This window comes from Acinonyx jubatus, chromosome C2, assembly GCF_027475565.1.
Source record: "Acinonyx jubatus isolate Ajub_Pintada_27869175 chromosome C2, VMU_Ajub_asm_v1.0, whole genome shotgun sequence".
Lineage (NCBI taxonomy): Eukaryota > Metazoa > Chordata > Mammalia > Carnivora > Felidae > Acinonyx > Acinonyx jubatus.
In genome coordinates this window covers 75174737-75191686 of record NC_069384.1, presented here as the reverse complement: position 1 = coordinate 75191686, position 16950 = coordinate 75174737, and positions in this window count along the sequence as shown.

Below are 16950 nucleotides of genomic sequence, written 5' to 3'. Positions count from 1 at the left end.
CTCAATCCCATAGTTATCGTTGGTCCCATGTAAAATTCCCTCTTTCAAATGAGGACTCCTATTTTGTCATCCACACCAAGAAAGAATACTCTTTATGCCCAGAAACTTATGAAATGTTTTATGAAGGTGTATCCTTAAGCTTCAAAACTAATCTTTCTCTTTCTAGGGCATTAAATCTACTTTGAGTGGAAAGGCAGTACCTGTATCAACTCTCCTGTTATCCTCATCTCTCCCTGCTTTTGCTCTGTAACAAGGTCAGATGAAGGAGAGAGACCTGCTCTCTTCAGAGTTTTTAAGTCCTCAAATCCAAAAGCCTGCTTTCTGTCAGCTCAGTTTGGGCTCAGCTAGAAACCTCTGCTAGTGGAAGTTCTTACCGATTTCAGTAATTGTTCATTGGAAAGAATGCCCTTGAGTCCTCATCAATGTGGCACTGATAGACTCTCTCTGTCTATTAAGCATCCTTATTCTACATCTTCTAAGAATTGACTATTTGTGGGGCACCTAAGTGGCTCAGTTGGTTAAGCAACTGACTTTGATTTCAGCTCAGGTCATGGTCTCACAGTTCATGAACTCAAGTCCCACGTCAGGCTCTCTGCTGTCAACACAAAGCCTGCTTTGGATCCTCTATTCCCCTCTCTCTCTGCCTCTCTCTCTCCCTCTCTCAAAAATAACATTAACAATTTTTTTAAAAGAATTAATTGTTTGATAGTTATCCAGAATTACATTTTGCTTCTAGTAGAGAAAAATTATAACTTTTGCTAGATAAAAACAGCATAGTAACCACCATCTAGTAAGTGCCCTTGCTTGACTAACTTGAATTTAAATTAAAAAAATATGTGTTTTATAAAATGTGAACTGCCAAATAAAAATACTTTACAATTATATATAATATACAATTCTTGATTTATTTGCCCCCTCTTTTTTAGCTCACAAAGGATAAAGGCAGGAAACAAGAAGGAAATCAGAGGAAGAAAAACATTCTTGGTGGAAAGAAAGTGTATTATGAAAGAAATGCCAGCTGACCACCCAACATTAGATGAGTTATTCAAGCCACCAAGTTATACTATATTTCTCTTACTAATGTATATTCATAAAGATAACCCCCAAGATCAGCAAAGATAGACCAATGCCCTGTACTATAGAAAACAAAACAAAAAAAAAGGAGTTATCCACTTTGAAAAGACTTTTTTAAAAAGAAAATTTTAGAGTATAAACCTGAACTATCTAAAAAAATTCAATTATGTGGAATACCACTTCTAAAAGCTTTTGAATAAATGAAGTCCCATTGAATCCAGTTCCTGGGGATGAGTCACCTTTTAAAACTCTTCAGGAGAAGACAGTTTGCATCTCATTAAAATCAGAATCATTAATGGAATTTACTCATTGATATTGTCTTCCCTGTTAGAGAGAAATTGTTTCCTTGTGACACATAAAAGGGAATCCATTGGACAGACATAAAGGTCTATGTGAATGGAAGTGTAGATAACCATAGAGAAATGAGCCCACTCTGCCTATTTCTTATTTTGGTTAATGTGGGCTTCTTCACGTTATCTGATATGTTTAATTGGATCATGACAGTTTCTCCTGGGGCCAGAAGAAAACCTGTTGGCCAAAAGATGACATCATAGAAAGAAGTCAGAAGTAGGTTTATCCCACCAGAGAAAAATTAACACAGCACAGAGTTTGATTTATTCTAACATCAATAAATACTTGCCAGAGCTGAAATAATCTCCCTTAGATTGCTTGAGAGTCAATAGGTTGTGAGTGTTTGTGTTCATTAAAAAAAAAATGACTAAAATCATTTTAAAAGTGGCTTAGTGTTTTAACATGGTTGTTTTCAGGGTGGGTAGGTTAAAAACCTTGTGATAGAAGACATCAATAAACAATGATACATCATGAGAAAATCTTAGACAGTTAGGAAAGTTGAATATAAAGTATATTAAAGGAATGTTGGAGAAACGCAGTAAAAACAAAAAGGTTTAGGGCCAGGCCATGTAGAAAGTTGAGTAACAGGCTAATGCATTGGGATTATATTGTCAAAATAAAGTAAAAACTATCGGGAGATTTTAAACAAAGCCAAAGCTGAATCCTGTCAGTATGCCTGAAAAACTAACCAGGTGGCATAAATGGATTAGATTAAGAAGAGGGGGGAGAAATGAGAAACCAGAGGAGATCTTGCAATTTCTCAAGGAAGCAATAATGATACCTCCTCAGAATAGCTGAGGAAATAGAGAGCAAGTGATAAATCTCCCTCTCTCTCCACTTCCACTACTGCTGCCAAATCAACAAGATTTGGCAACTGATTAGATATCGGACTCCAGGGATATGAGGGAGTCAAAGATGACATCACTATTTCAAGAATGGGTGACTGGAAATGGTAACTGTATTGCAGTTTATAGCCACCTCCATTAAAAAGCCTTATGGGGGTGCCTGGGTGGCTCAGTCGGTTAAGCGTCTGACTTTGATTCAGGTCATGATCTCGCAGCCCGTGAGTTCGAGCCCCCCATCGGGCTCTGTGCTGACAGTTCAGAGCTTGGACCCTGCTTCAGATTCTGTGTCTCCCTCTCTCTCTCTGCCCCTCCCACTCCTCTCTCGCTTTCAAAAGTAAATACACATTAATTAAAAAAAAAAAACCTTATGACTGACATACAATATGTGAACTACAAAGTAAATGGCATCCCTGTGGTATGACCATATTGATCATTTCCAAGGCTTTTAAATGCATTTGTTGGAATATGAATTTGTTTGAGCCTCTCAGCCCCTAATGATTATTAACTTAAGGTGTAAATGACATTTAAAGTGCATGTATTAATTATAGCTAGAAAGTTGGGTGATATCTTAGTCAATTAAAATAGTTCAGTTTGAGTTGTGCAAATTCATCTTGAGAAATATTTATACCCACTGTTATTGTTTATACATCACTTACAAATGTTAACATGAAATGTGAAAGATTTCATAGCATCAGTTAAAATAGGATCTGCCAGGTTATTTGAAATATATTTCTAAATTTTTTTTACCCAAGTGTTTATTTCATACTATAGTCACAAGATTTTATTTTCCTCTTTGATACAGTACTTTTTTGTGATGCCTTGCCTTGCTTTTCTCTTCTTTTCATTTGCAACTGAATAGATTGGAACATCAGACCTGAGAGCAAAGGAAAAATAAGGGTGCTTTTGGGGAGACATAAATTGTCAACTTTCATAGAAGCAAAGTTACCATAAGAACCATTCTATAGCTCTGTCAGGTCAGAATAAAGAGCTTCAGATACGCAGAAGCTTTTGGAGCTGTCAGGTCACTTATAGAAAACTAGTTAAACTGTCCAAAAAATTAAATAGCCTGCATTTTGAGGAAGTAAATTGCAGATGAGTGTGATAAAAAAACTTTTCATGTATATGCTTAATTTATTATGTAGAGGTTGTTAATGGAAAGCACGTAGACATATCAGCAGAATCAAAAAAATCTTGATTTGGAATCTGTTCCAACACCAACTGGTTGAGATCTTGAGGAAGTCACTTCCTCCCTAAGAATCCCAGTTCCTGCAAAATTTAACTTTAAAAGCTATGAAATATGAGAATGAAAACTAAATAGGAAATTACTAATGGGCATAGAGGTATAAAGTGTTAAAAGAATACTATTCAAAACAAGAAAGGCATTGGGTAGATTCTGTAAAGAATACAAAGAATAACAGAGAAGGAAAAATTAAACACATACACATACACACATTTGTACATATATATAAACACTATTAAAAGCTAAAAATAATGTTATTTCATCAAAAGTTATCATAAGTAGAGAAAAAAGGCAAATCACACACTGGAAAAGACATTTGCAATATGAATATGTGAAAAGTATTTATTCAAATTATATGTAAAATATTTCTTCAAATCATTAAGTATATAAAGCAACAATCCAATTTACAAAATGGACAACGGATTTGAATAACTGTATCACAAAGAGGATATTCAAATAGCCAGTAATGTATTAAAATGCTTAACCTAATTCACGAAGATACATACATGCATCTTTATGTTTACAGCAGCATTATGTACAATAGCCAAGATATGGAAGCAAACTGTCCATCAACAGATGAATAAAGAAGATATGGTATATATTTACAATGGAATATTGCTCAGCCATAAAAATGAATGAGATCTTGCCATTTGTGACACCATGGAAGAACCTAGAATATATCATGCTAAGTGAATAAATCAAAGAAAGACAAATATCGTATGATTTCACTTACATGTGGGATCTTAAAAAACAAAACAAATGAACAAACAAAACAAGAGAAACAGAAAAATAAATAAAAATAACAAACTAGTGATTGCCAGAGGGGAAATGGAGTATGAGTAAAGTAGATGAAGGGGATTCAGAGGTACAAAATTTCAGTTAAAATAAGTAAGTCATGGAGATGAAAAGTATAGCATACAGAATAATAGTGTAATAATGTGTGGTGACAGATGGTGACTACACTTATTGTGGTAAGCATTGAGTAATGTATAGAATTGTCAAATCACTATGTTGTACACTTGAAAATAATTATATGTCAACTATTCTTATTCTTCTATTATATGTCAACTATTAACTATGTCAAATTAAAAAAAAAAATACTGGAGCGCCTGGGTGGCCCAGTCAGTTAAGCATCCAACTTTGGCTCAGGTCATCATCTCACGGCTCTCTGTGCTGACAGCTCAGAGCCTGGAGCTCGCTTCCAATTCTCTATCCCCCTCCCTCTTTGCCCCTCCCCCACTCATGCTCTGTCTTTCTCTCTCTCTCTCAAAGTACATTTTTAAAAAGTGCTTAACATCATTATTCATTAAGGAAATGCAAATTTAAATCACAATGAAATACCAACTGATCTTCACTAAAATAAGTTAAAGAATAACAATACTGGGGTTCCTGGGTGGCTCAGTTGGTTAAGTGTCCAACTCTTTCTTTCGGCTCAGGTCATGATCTCATGGTCCATGAGCTTCAGCCCCACATTACTAGTGCAGAGCCTGCTTGGGATTCTCTCTCTCTCACTCTCTCTCTCTCAGCCTCTGCCCCACCCACTCATGTGCTCACTCTCAAAATAAATAAATTAATTAAAAAAATAACAATACTAAGTGTTGATGAGGACGTAGAGCAACTAGAATTTTCATATGTGGCTAGTGGGAGTGTATACTGATATAAAATATTGGAAAATTGCTTGACAATATCTACTGAAGGTAATTATAGGCTAACCTCATGACCCAGCATTTCTATTGGGAGGTACATTTCCAAGAGAAGAGAACATATATGTTGGTCAACAGACATGAAAAGTTACTGGAAGTTTTATTTATAATTACTCCAGGGACTCCTGGGAGGCTCAGCTAAACATCTTGATTTTGGCTCAGATCACGATTCCAGGGTTGTGGGATTGAGCCCTGTGTCCGGCTTTGTGCTGAGGATAGAGCCTACTCGAGATTCTCTCTGTCTTTCCCTCTGACCTTCTCCCCCACTCATCTGCTCTCTCTCTCTTAAAAAAAACACAATTTTAATTTATAATTGTTCCAAAGTGAAAATAATCCATACATCCATCTGAAAAGGAACAAATTGGATACAATGGAATACTGTGCAATAAGGATGTACAATGCAACAAATAGATTGATCTTGGAGACTAATAATGAGAAAAATTAAGCTGAAAACAAAGCACAATAGTCTGTATGATTCCAAATTTAGTTGAATTTCAAGGATAGACAAAATTGAGAATTCCCTGTAAAGTACAAAGTTGTAAGAGACAATTGCCCCCAGCCTGACAATTAAAGCAAACCATACATGTGACAAAATTATACTTAAAAAAAAAAATCTACCAGTTAGATAACAAAGGATACAAAGAAACTTAAATGAATTTAATTTCAAAAAGTAAAAATTTCTGTCTAGGGGCAAAGAGACTCATGGTTGCTTTCATCCCTTGTAGAGTAGAAGGAAAAGAAATTCGCCTTAAGAGGTAAAAACAAAAGCCAACATTCAGCAGACTTTTAATGGGCAGGAATAGCCTGGTATGCTGGATTAGAAACCCTCAGAGCCCCATCCACAATGCTACTCTGCACATATCTGCTACTCTGTCTCACGGGTTGTCACTGACTGCACAAACGTAGGGGCAGGACCCAGAGCTACGAGATCTTTCAGAAGGGTACAGCTTGTTTAGCATGTGTAAGCAGTTTACTGGAGGCTCAGGGCAGGGTAGGCAAGTAAAAACAATCTCTTTGGCACTCTGGGGCTTCATTAAGTTCACTGCAGCAACCCTTCCAAGATTTCGGTGGGCCAGAAGACCTGACGAAAATTTGTGTGAGGCAAACTGGGCATCGTTGCCATTCACTAAAGTGGCCCCTGAAGGCTGGTGGAAAGGCAGAAGGTATAGAGGGATATCTGTAAATATCCAGAGCTTGAGGCGGAACTGGAGAACAGAGAGAAGTCCCAAGGAGATCAGAAAAATCGGCACCCAGGATTTCAGGCAGAGATAGTGCCACAGCTCAGAAAGTCGGCACTTTGAGTGTAGCGCCAAAAAGTGATCTCTGGAATTTCACCGGTGCTTACATTCTGAAGCCTGTTAAAGGGAAAGCCGAGTTAAAATACTCCCAAAGTAGTCTTACTCTCAAAGAAAGTCTTAAATAAACTACTCCCAGGGTAAAGCCTTGCCTTGAAATCTTATCTAAAATACTTGCTTTCAAAATATTTGAAACCAGAGGCAAACTGGTTGTAAATAGAACTGTAAGAAAGCTCAGACAAGGTCACTCCAATTAGATTTACTTAGACCATACACATACTTGCCCTATGACATAATAAAGAGCATCATATTGGGGAGAAGGGATGTGAATATTATTGACTTCTAGCTCAAAAGTTCTTTTCTACAATACTCAACATAAAATCATAAATTGGGAAATATAGGAAGAAGCAAGGATATCTACTCATGGACAGGAGAGGAAATAGTTCATTGAAGACAACTTGAAAATTGTTAGAAATTTGGCCAGTAACAGGCGGGGGGGAGGGGGAGTATCTAAAAGTCTAAGATAGGGAAATCTTCCTCTCCATACAGCGGAGATGTGGCTCTAAGAAGAGAGGATCTGTTGTATGTCTCTCTCTCTCTGCTTCCACCACTTGGTCCTCAATGTGGCAAGATCACAGAATTGGGTAGTTTCTACCCAAAGGACCACAAAGATACATGTGTGTCAGGAGAGTACAGAGTGTCAGGGGTCCCTAAGATCACCCCAACTTTCAGTGATGCACTAGGAGGACTCAAAAGATTCATTGTACAGGTGTACTCATGGCTATGATTTATTATAGCAAAAAGATGCAAAAGGAAAAATGCATGGATGAAGTCAAAGGAAACCAGATGTAAGCGTTTAAGGATCCTCTCCCAGTGCAGTTTCCCAGGACTTGCTCACTTCCCCAGCAATGAGTTATGGAAACATCTCTGAAATGTTTGCCAGAAAAACTTAGTAAAGTCTCAATTGTCACTGTTTTTCTTAAGGGCTGGTCACATAGGCACTCTGCCTAGCATGAAACAAGCTTCCAGACTCCCAGAGGAAAAAAACAATGTTTAGTATAAACTGTAGTTTTCATAATGAGTTTAAGCACAGGGAAACTTTCTTTTCAGACATTCTTTTCATTCTTAAAATCCAAGTTCCTGGATGTCAGCTGAGGATCAACTTTGAAAGCAGTTATTTTTAAAAATAGCAGGATTGTCATATTAAGTCCTCCAGAACACCTAGAAACTGAAAAATTCTGGGGATGTTGCAGAGAAGGAAGATTGTTGGATCTCAGCATGTTTTACACACACACACACACACACACACACACACACACACCTCTACCTGAATGGGAAAATACAATCAACAGATACCAACACTGAGATGACACAGATTTTAGATTTCCCAAAATATTTTTTAAAAAAGCTGCTAAAACAATGTTTGAATGAACAATTGCAAATGCTCTTGATTCAAACATTAAAATAGAACCTATCAGTAAATAAATAGAAAAAAATATATATATATGTATGTATACAAAATAGAAATTTCAGAGTGGAAAAATGCAGTAATCAAAATATATAAATTTCCCAGAAGGACTAAATGGCAGTGGAAATGAGAGAAACAAAAGTCAGCATGATGGTTAATTTTATGTGCCAGCCTAGCCAGGCCATAGTATCCAGATATTTGGTTGAACACTATTCTGGCTGTTTTTCTGTGAGGGTATTTTTGGATGAGATTTACATTTAAATTGGTGGATTTTAAATAAAGCATATCTCCCTCTATATTGCAGGTGATCCACATCCAGTGAGTTCCAAGTCTGAGTAGAGCAAAAGGAACTTCCCTGAGGAAAAGGATGGAATTCAGCCAATGGACTGCTTTAGGCTTTCAACTGCAACTCTATCTATTCCTGGATTGAAACTACAAATCTTTCTTGGGTCTTCAGCCTGAGAGTTACCTCCATCAGATTTTGAACTCACTAAGCCTCCACAAAGAATCACGTGAGCCAATTTCTTAAAATAAATTTCTTTCTATATGTGCACATCCTATTTGTTCTGTTTCTTTGCAAAACCCTAACACAATCAGTAAAAACTTGAAGTTAAATCAATGGAAATTATCCAATCAGAACAACAGAGAAAAAAAAGATTGAAAAAATGAAGAGTATGTACCAAAGAACACTATTAATAAAGTGAAAGGCAACCCATGGAATGGAAGAATATATGTGATATCTTATTGCAGATAAGGTATTAGTAATCAGAATATGTAAATAACTCCTGCAACAACAACAAAATATTTTTTTAAGTGGACAAAGGATTTAAATAGACATTTGCCCAAATAACATATACAAATTGTGGATAAACACATGGAGAGAATGTTCACCGTCACTAATCATTAGGGAAAAGCAAATCAAACCACAATGAGATGTCACTTTATACCTGTTAGGATAGCTATTACCAAAAATAAAATAAATAAAAATAAAACCCCAGAAATTAACAAGGGTTGGTGATGTTGTGGAGAAATTGGAATCCTCGTGCATTGCCGGTGGGAATGTAACAGATGTTACAGGTAATCTAACAGATGTTTGTACACCCATGTCCATAGTAGCATTATTCACAATATCCAGAATGTGTTAAGCAACCCAAATGTCCACTGACTGATGAATGAATAAACAAAAAGTGCTATATACACTTAATGGAATATTATTTGGCTTAAAAAGGAATGAGATTCTGATACATGCTACAACATGGATGAACTTTGTAGATAGTATGCCAAGTGACATAAGCCAAACACAAAAGGACAAATTCTGTGTCAATTCCACTTATATGAAGTCACAGAATAGTCAAATTCATAGAGTCATCTATATAATAATGGTGACCAGGGTCAGAAAGGAAGACCACAGAGAGTGGAGAGTTAGTGTTTAATGGACATAAAGTCTCAGTTGATGTCAAAAAAAGTTCCAGAGATACCAGAGATAGTGGTAATGTTTGCAGAACCGTGTGAATGTAATGGCACCGAACTGTACAGTTAAAATGGTTGAAATGGTAAATGTGCCATTTCATATCAAATTGCCTATCTTGCAATTTAAAAAAGAACAGGAGGACAACAGTGAAAACAACGGAGTAGGAAAATCATCTCCTCCACAGAAGCAGTGAGAACACTGGCAAAATTTTTCATATTCAAACTTTTCAGAACTCTGGACATATTCCAAAGGCTTGTAACAATCTGGAAAGCATATACTCAAAAAATGATAATAAAAGAAGAGAGAAGCCTGAATCTTGTTAGGAGCAGCAAGCTTAGTGGCATGTTACAAACAGCCCACAGTCAGAGGGCAAACCAGCAGGTTAGCTGTCGCTGGGGTGTGCCGAACAGACTAGGACCTCCTTCAAAGCCTCATTCCCAGAGAATTGCCATTATTATCATTATTATTATTATTATTATTATTATATTATTTTGTGCTGTTGATATTTAAAGTCTTGGGTAGACATAACAGTCTGGAGGACAATGCTCTGAACCTTGACTTTGGCTAAATCTGGGTAATAATTATATAATTTTTAAAATTATATATTTTAATTATTTTAGCATTCTTTTTTACTCTCAGGTATCTCTATTTAAATAATAGATGATTATTCTACTATTAGGCAACTAGAATTTTTTAAATCCTTATATGCTCTTTTTATATAGCATGCCAATTATCATATCCTTTAACAATTTACTTTTTGCTGGGTGAAAACATAAAATTTGGGGTATTTCTCTCTCTCTATGTCTCTCTCTGTCTTTCTCTGTCTCTCTATCTCTCTGTCTCTGTCTCTCTCTCTCCTTCTCTCTCTCTCTCTCTCTCTCTCACACACACACACACACACACACTTTGGTTCTCCCAAATAGTTTCAAGAACAAATAAATTACTATTATTCAGCAAAGCCAAGTAATGTTTCTAAGATATCCAAGAATAACTTTATTTCCAAACCTTGACAACTCGTAAAATGAATAATTTTCATTTCAAAAGGCAGGGCAGGACCATAAATAGAAATGATTTCCACTGAGACACAAAAGAGTAAGTTTTCTCCAGCACCAGGAACTTTTGGGTTAGGACATTTTTTTAGTGCAGTAGATTAATTCACTGCTAAATTTTGTCCAGTTAAATTTTTCATATACACTAGTCCCCCTTATCTGTGGTGGATACAAGACTCCCAGTGGATGCCTGAAACAATGGATGGTAACAAACCCTATGTATCTGTACTCACTCTTCTCCTTCTTGTGATGATGTGAGATGATAAAATGCCTACATGATGACATGGAGTGAGGTGAATGATGTAGGCATATGACAGTGTTAGGCTGCTAGTGACCTTCTGATGATACGTCAGAAGGAGGATCATCTCCTTCTAGACTGCAGTTGACCTTTGGTATCGGAAACCACAGATAAGGGGGGATTACTGCACACACACATTTCCAGTTATTTCTGGCATGAAATTTTATCTAAAATGTTGTTCATGTCTGCAAGACTAGAATTTTGGATTTATGGCTAAGCATGGGTGTTGGCCTTATATATCAAATTATCATTAAATTACCTATGAAGATTTTTAAAATCCAAGATGAAAGAACACCAAAAGACAGTTTGTTTGGCTTAGAAGTGTTGGGCTGAGAAGCACTTTCTTTAATAATGTGTCACATGAACCAGATAAAAGCAGATGATCCCACAGAAGATAGAAAATGTTTTGTCTCACTTTCATTCTCTGCATCTGATTTTCAGGTGCAGGTATCCCCTGTTGAGAAAAACAGATAGCCACCACCAGCTACACCAGAGCTCTCTTCTGAGCTTGTCAATTCCCTGTCTACATCAGCAACTCTCTTTAGGAATTCTTATTCAGGTTAGAGTTCCACATCTAGTTCATCACCACATGTTCCTGGACACATTTTGGAAATGTATTAGGAATCCTCACTGCTTTCACTGGGGTCCGCGGTGAGTCACCTCTTGCCTGGATTATTGAAGTTGTCTCCTATGTCATCACTTGCTTTTCATCCCTCTATAGTTTATTCTCACAGCAGCAGCCAGAGGGATCCTATTAAGATAAATCATGTCACTTCCTGATTCAGAACCTTCCAGTGACTCCTGGATCCCCTATGAGTAAGAGTTAAATTCCTAGAATGGTCTGTGACCATGTTCTATCTACAACAGAAATGTAAAGTTAGCCACAATTTTCTAGTAATTGGTTTAAAAGATAAAAAGAAACAGGCCAATAAAAATTTAAAGATATTCTGTTTGGATCAATAATCCAATATATTATCATGTCAACATATAAATCAATATAAACATTATTAATGAGGTATTTTCTTTTAAAACTAGTGTGTAAACAACACTCTCGATTCAGTCAAGCACTCAAGTGCTCAAAAGCCACATGTGGCCAGTGGCTACTATATTGAAATTAAAGAACTATAAAATCCAATTTGATCTACCACCTGCCCTCAACTCTGTGAACTCACCTCCTTATATTCACCCCTCACTCATTCTCTAGGAAGCACACTGGACTTTTGCGATTTGTCATTTTTTAGTGAATCTTTCCTGATAACACTCTAAAATGAAACCCAAGTCTACAGCACTCACCTTCTTATTTGCTTCATTCATTAATAATATCTATCACCTTGGAATATATCATATTTTTCTTTACTTTTTTGGTGCTTACTTTTTCTATATTGTACCACTAGAATTTAAACTCAATTAGGGCAACAAATGTTACCTGTTTTGATCACTGCTTGTATCAACAGAAAGAGAAGAGTGCCTGGAACACAGGCAGTGCTAAATAAATATTTAGCACTTGTTAAATAAAAGGTTTGCATTCCTATCATAGTTCACTACTTAGATACTGAAGTTCTAGATAAGTATTACCTTTCCTCCAGACACTGTGGGCTACATTTCTCACTTTGAGGTTTGGCCAAAGCTAAGCAGTAGACCCCAAAGCCACCATTTTGAGAACATGTATTGTTTCAGCAAAAGAATAATCATTAGAGAGGTGCCAGGGTGGCTCAGTTAAACATCCAATTCTTGGTTTTGGCTCAGGTCAGGATCTCAGGTTTGGTGAGTTCAAACCCTGCGTTGGGCTCTGCACTTACAATGTGGAGCCTGCTTGAGAATCTCTCTCTCCCTGCCTCTCTGACCCTCTGACTCATGAGCTCTGTCTTTCTCTCTCTCAAAATAAATAAATAAACTTAAAAAAAATAATACTCATTAAATAAGATTAACATACTTGTTTTCAGAATCAAGTCTCTCTGGTATTGCTTTCAGCCTAGCAACATACCTCCTCATGCATTCTTTTTTTCTCCATTTTATATATTCCACTTAAATTAAAAAATACAGAACACCTGGGTGGCTTAGGTGGTTAAGAGCCTGACTCTTGATTTCAGCTCAGGTTATGATATCACAGTCATGAGTTCAAGGCCCTGGTGAGTGTGGAGCCTGCTTGGGATTCTCTTTCTCCTCTCTCCCTGCCCCTCCCCTGCTCATGCACTTGTGCACTCTCTCTTTCTCTCTGTCTCTCACAATAAATAAACATTAAAAGATAAATTTAAAAATATAGCCAAGATATGGAGTCCAGAAGCTCTTGCTCTGGCAATGAGTTGATATATGAGTTATCAATTCACTAAGTTTAGTGAGTTGTCCCTCACTAAAATAGTTTCAGGAGATTTTTCCAAAGGGTTTTTTTTCCTTAAAAATTGGAATGTTATCACTCAGGATAACTCTAACCATTATTCATTTATTGTCCTTTTTTTCTGATTGTTTCTTCAATTTTTAATAAGCAACTGAGAGTAATGGCAAACTGAGAGTAAGTAAAATTTGTTACCGGCTGGTTTTCATACAGCAAGGATTGGCTGTTGCCATTTGCAACACTGATTGGCATCAGAAGTAAGCATAAAAATCAAGGAGTTATGTTTGTCAAGAAATATAGGGTTTATAAAAGTAAATTAAAAAGCATTAATGTTGAGTCATTTCCATAATACCTCTTTAAACTAGTCTAAAAGAATCCAAGTCTTTTCCTTGATTACTGAGGCAAGGTAAAAGTGCCATCTTAAGTATATTCAATGGCAGATGCTAAACTTTTGTGTATGAGTGTGTGTGTGTGTACTTAGCATATGAAATAAGCACTGAAGGCCACTTCCAAAATGGTTTTACCTTTTTGGATTTAATTTTGCTTCTACACATTCTTATATTATTTTTATATATACTTTTTGAGCCCTTCAGCATCTGAAAAAAATCTATTTGGCTCAAACACTTAACTGGTAATTTCCATAAGGAATATTTTAGATTTAAATCTTTTTGTTCCCTCAGAACTTTTAATGCCATTGTCTACTAAGAGCTCATGAGCTCATGAGAAGACCAATGTCATTTGCTTCGCTAATTTGTAGGTATACTATTTGAATGTTGTTTCTTTGTTTTTTCTCTACAAAATTGTTTAGATCTTCTTAGTTAAGGTAAACTTGGTTTAAATTGCTTAAGTGGCTGGCATGGAATTCCTCTTGTTTATAATCTACCCTGAATAAGAATATTGACTATAAGAACTGTGGGGGTGGTGAGCACATGGGGTGGCACACTCTCCTCCTTTATAGAGGTGTGATGCCCACACACAAGAGAGCCCCCTTTCCCTCCCATTCCCAATGCCAAATAAAGGGTTTTGCCCGGCCATCCTTAGCAGATCTCTTCATCTTTTTGCAGATTATTAAAAACCAGTGTACCAAACCTTCTCCATATTTCAGTGATGCTTCTATTTCAACACAATGAGTTTTCTTCAATGAAATGGATAAGCTAAAAAAAAATTATGGATATCAGATATTCCATTATCTAAGGACTTATATGAAATTCATAGTGATGTAGTATGAGAACTCTATGACTATATGATAGTATTGTTCCATAGTAAATATGACTTCTTCCACAAACAAATTTGAGCACTAGAATAAATGTTTATTTAAGTACATGGCTGTGTGTGGCAGGAATGAAGGAAAGAAGGAAGGGGAGAAAAGTATTGTAATACTGTTCTATAGTTGGCTCCTGAGGAATGGTCTTCTAGCAGAGCCTTTTGCCTATCCCTTTGGCACATTGTATCCAATTCAAAATGTAAACAAGTGGAGCACCTGTAATCTGAAGGCCCTGTTGGTAAAATCCTGTTCCACCAGGGAAATCTTAGGCCACATTACTATCCTAGTCTCAGATTCTCAATTTTATGAGTACACCTATTGAAAGCTACAATCTTATCAAACAAAAATGTGGTAGTATAGTATGGTTGCATAAATGCAAAAAATATGAAGATTTGTTATGTCACACACTTTCTATGATGCAATCCCAACAATTCCTTACATTCCTTTGATGATTTATGAGATACCAAGGTTTTCATCATCCATTATCTTATTTGAGCCTGAGAGGTATAAAAGATTGATATTGTCAAATTTTTCCTACTGAAAAGGAAAAGAGATCACTACAGAAACCAAGTAATTTAGCCAAAGTTATAGAGGTAGACAATGTGACCATGAGTAAAGGAAATCTCATTTAAAGCAGTCAGGACACCCAAAGTGAGTAGCTATCCTGCACATACCATTCCTTGCAGCTTGCATAAACAGCAGGAAGAAGGAAGATAAGAATTGTTTTGACAAGGGAGGCCGTTTTTCACATAGGAATTTCATTTCCGGCTTTTAAGAAAAAGAAGAAACTTTCCTCCTTAACCTAGCAGCAGCGCACTAACCACTACTTGCAGCAAATGAGAAACCACTATAACCTCCAACCCTTGTTCTTCTCCAATGAATTTTTGTTTAAAGCCACTCTTCTCAATTTCCTTCCAAAACTTTATAAAAGCTGACTTCTCTCCGTCTCTTCAGATTTGCCTATGATTTGACATAGTTTGTCCAGAATTGCATTTCCTCTGCCATTCCCAAATAAACTTATCTTGGTACTAAAATAAGTGGCTATTTTATTTTTAAGGTTGACAACAGTATGGAAGCCATAATTGCAACCCAGATCTATGAGTCCTGGTTCAACATTCTCTCTCAGCAACATAGTGAATAATAGTTCCACAAGCTCCAAAATATATACAGCAACAAGAGTGGAAATAATCCAATAAAAGACTTCCAGTTGCCCTCTCAATCCCCTCTGTGGCCATAATAACCCACAAGTCACTTTAATTTTTTTCTCTCTTCCCACTTATACACCCTTAAATTGTGTGTCAGCTGCATTTTTCTCTGCCAGCTTAGAACTAAGATATTCCCAGGATTTAACTGTGATATATTCAACCCAGGACTTGTACCTGAGCACCAGGAACCATGGCTTTGTCTTTCAGTAAGACAACAGGGGCCTTCTTTCATCTCACTGTACTTGTCCAAAAGCCTAGAAACTAGAGATAAGAATAAAAGGACTGACAAAATGTAATCTCTCTTCCTTTTTTCCCTCACCCCCAGCTACGGTTTTCTGATTCGTTTCAACCTCTTTGTGGCACATAAAGGTATAGAAATTTCAAGAAGACACACAGTAGTAGTAGTAGAGCAGCAGGCACTTTTAAGCCTCATGATTTGTGTTGGCTTGGCATTTCCCAAAGGCGTTTCTTTGGGGATCAAATTACTTACAAAGCCTGTGTGCTCCACAGGGAAATCAGATGAGTGAGCAGAGCAAAGCCGTTTCAAAGGCTCATGTATCACTTTGGGAAAATCAAAGTTTCTCGTGAAACTCTAAATCTGGAGCTTAGCCCTTTGACAAGTCATTTCAAACCCTACATTATAATCCCTGACCCCTTTGGAATTACAGTTGGTTTAAATGTTTCTGGATAAGTAAAATGTTGTCCTACAATGAGGAAAAAGCAAATTGCCATTTGAAAAACCAGTCTTTGGCAATCATGTTGGAACTTCAGGAAGATTGTTTTCTTTTTCATCATTACTGTGTGTCAAACGTAATCACAAAGTCACAGTTCTCAATGGCAGAAAGTATATCCTTGATATATATTCAACCACAAATAATTTTTTGAGCTCTAATTCACTGACCTCAGCCTTGGGCCACTTCATCTTTCAAGAAAGCCTACCAGAAAAAAAATAAGAAGAAAAAGCAAGAGTCAGTGATAACTAAATTGTATTTTCAAGAGCTATTCCAATTCTTAAATTATACATTTTTTTGTGAAGTAAAAAAAGTTATGGGGTCATATATGGTATTGAGAGGAAAGAAGGTCTCTGCTTTAAGACAAATTACTTACGTTCAAATTCTTCATCAAATATTTATGTGATCTGTAGTGGATCAAAACACAGCTCTGTTTTCTATTTTCCTCATCTGAAAAGTTGTATTTTAAACAAACTTGATTCTGACCTAAAATTCTGGAAATGTTCCTGTGTGAACCAAATAAGACAATAGATGTGAAGGCTTTTCAATATTATAAAAAGCTTTTTGAATATCTGGAATTTTTACTTGTTAGTTGAGGGCCCAAGGCCGTGAAGAATTAGAACT